The following is a 2935-nucleotide window of genomic DNA, read 5'->3' as shown; positions in this document are numbered from 1 at the left end:
TAGCAAACTTTTTAGAACTATGCGATACATTTAAAAGTAATGGTGTTTCTGACGATGTCATTCGTCTTCGGTTATTCTCTTTCTCATTAAGGAACAAAGCTAAACAGTGGTTGAACTCATTACCACGAGGGTCAATTACTACTTGGGAACAAATGACCGAAAAATTTTTACTAAAATATTTTCTCTCGGCTAAAACAGCTAAATTACGTAGTGATATCTCTTCTTTTGTGCAGATGGATTTAGAGACACTCTACGATGCATGGGAGAGATACAATGACCTTTTGAGAAGGTACCCTCACCATGGGTTACCGCTTTGGCTTCAGGTTCAAACATTCCATAATGGCCTAGATCTTTCAACTCGGCAAATGGTTGATACAGCTGTTGGCGAAACCATCAATAATAAAACACTTGAAGATGTTTATGAGTTTATTAAGGAGATGTTACTGAATAACTATCAGTGGCAAGTCATGAGGACAAAGCCAATGAAAATAGCTGGCATTTATAATGTCGATTCAGTCACCATGCTCTCTAATCAGGTAGAACTTTTGAGTAAGAAAATTGGTGGTTTTCTTAGTTCTTCACAGGTTCACCCAGTAATACAGTGCGAAGCAAATGGAGGTGGAACAAGCCATTCGGAATACCAACCTTATGGCCACAACATGGATAACGAGAAATTAAATTACATGGGTAATAATCCTCGACTTCAAAACAATCTATATAGTAACACTTACAATGCAGGTTAGAGGAACGATCCCAATTTTTTGTGGGGCGGTCAAGGAAATCAAAGACCACAACATCCCCCAGGTTTTCAACAACCACCCTACCAATAGGAAAAGAAGCCAAACCTTGAAGAGATGCTCTCAAAGTTTATATCGGTGTCAGAAACCTGTTTTTAGAATACCGAGACAGCACTTAAAAATCAACAAGCGTCGATCCAAGGGCTCGAAATTCAGATAGGCCAGCTCTCCAAACTAATCTCCGAATGACCACAAGGTAGCTTGCCAAGTAATACTGAACCCAACCCAAGGGAACAACTCGATACAATTAATATTCAAGATGATGAAGGAGTCGTTGAGCCTGAACTAGAACCGAGGCAAGAAACTGTGGTAAGCAAAGGTCAAGGTGAGGTAGATCACAATAAAAACAAATCGGTGAATGTCGAATATAAACCTCGTGTGCCATACCCCAACGCGACAAGGAAAGACCTCTCAGATGAACAATTTGGTAAATTCCTTAAACTCTTAAAAAAATTACACATTAACTTACCGTTTATTGAAGCCCTATCGCAGATGCCAAACGCAATGAAATTTTTAAAAGAGCTTTTAGTAAATAAGTGGAAGTTGGACGAGGCGTCGCATGTGGAGCTAAACGCAGTGTGCTCAGCTATTCTGTAAAATAAGCTGCCGAACAAATTAAAAGATCTAGGGAGTTTTACGATTCCTTGCTTAATTGGTAGTTTAGATGTTAATAACACATTAGCTGATTTAGGGGCTAGTATTAACGTCATGCCCTACAAAATGTTTAAACAACTAGGTCTCGGGAAACCCAAACAAACTAGGATGAGCATTCAATTAGCAGATAAAACTATAAGATTCTCTAGGGGTATTATTGAAGATGTGCTAGTTAAAATCGATAAATTTATATTTCCCGTTGACTTCATTTTTCTAGACATAGAGGAGGATAGCAACACTCCTTTAATTCTAAGAAGACCCTTTTTAGCAACTACTAAAATGATTATTGATGTTGGCACAGGTGAACTCACACTCTGTGTGGGAGACGAAACAATCACTCTCCGAGCTCGCAATTCTGGTAACACATCGAAAATTGAAGGTGATCATTTAACCTATTCTACTAAAACTGAGAATATGGTACAACCTACTTTGCAGGAAATGAGTTTGAAGGAAGCACACGAGTCATTCTCAAGAAATAGTAGAGGACCTATTCATGAAAAACGAAGGCTACAAATTGAGGAGCTAGATGAATGGCAGACACATAAACCAAGAACACCCAATAAACCAAAACTACACTAGAACGAGCTCAATACCTGTCCAAATCAACTTAAGGTTGGAGATAGAGTCTTATTAGATGTCGCAAATTCCCACATTATTACTACCACACCGAATGAAGAAATCCCTCTTACATTACTCAACATTTTCCCATTCGGTACGGTTGAGGTGAGTCATCCCAAGTTCGGCACTTTTAAGTTAAACAACACCCGTTTAAAACCTTATTTTGATGAGATTGATAGCAGGAATGAGGAGTATAAACTCCTCAAACCACCATGATCATTCAACGGAGAGGTAAGTCGAGCTTAGGCTATAAATAAGCGCTTCTCGGGAGGCAACCTGAGCACTAACTATATTAACTTCTTTAAAATTTAGTCTTCAACATCTAACTTACTAACGGAGCTCTTGAGTACACGTTTTCCATAGAGAAACGGCCAAGCACACGGGCGTGCTTATGGTCGTGTGCAAACAGGGCAAAGATATCCCTAAACACAGGCTATGATAAAATGCCACGACCGTGAGATATGACTGTGGTCGAGCCTGCCAAAACAACACGGGCGTGCGACATGCCTGTGTGGAAGACCAATGGTCGAAATTGAGAAACTAGCATGGGCGTGTTGTCTAACACCCGTGGTCGAACCTGTCAAATTAACACGGGCGTGGGGCTTGCATACACTAGTGTGGGAGAAGCGAACGAAGCTAGACACGGTCGTGCGACACGGCCGTGTGAACCCACACGCCCAAGGTACACGGGCGTGGGACAAATTCAGATACGCCCAAATAGGAAAAACGCAAAACACACAGGCAAAAAGTGGGGAACACGGGCGTGTGCCCTGGCTGTGTGGCCCTAAATTTATAAATACCCTGCAATATTCACTTTCTTCCCTATTCAAAAACCCTAACCCTAGCCGCTGCAAGTTTACACGGCC

At 41.0% G+C, this 2935-nt stretch overlaps 1 non-coding gene across 1 annotated transcript; it reads right to left on the bottom strand.

Moving 5' to 3' along the window:
• Positions 1 to 200: 200 nt before the first annotated feature.
• On the bottom strand, positions 201 to 307 carry LOC128293603 (small nucleolar RNA R71). The gene has a single exon (XR_008283783.1). It is a non-coding gene; the product is annotated as a small nucleolar RNA R71 (small nucleolar RNA).
• Between the last annotated feature and the right edge of the window lie 2628 nt (positions 308 to 2935).

The sequence above is a fragment of the Gossypium arboreum genome, chromosome 5, assembly GCF_025698485.1.
Source record: "Gossypium arboreum isolate Shixiya-1 chromosome 5, ASM2569848v2, whole genome shotgun sequence".
NCBI classification, from domain to species: domain Eukaryota; kingdom Viridiplantae; phylum Streptophyta; class Magnoliopsida; order Malvales; family Malvaceae; genus Gossypium; species Gossypium arboreum.
Note: the sequence above shows the minus strand (reverse complement) of the source record. Positions and strands in the feature narration are given on the sequence as shown.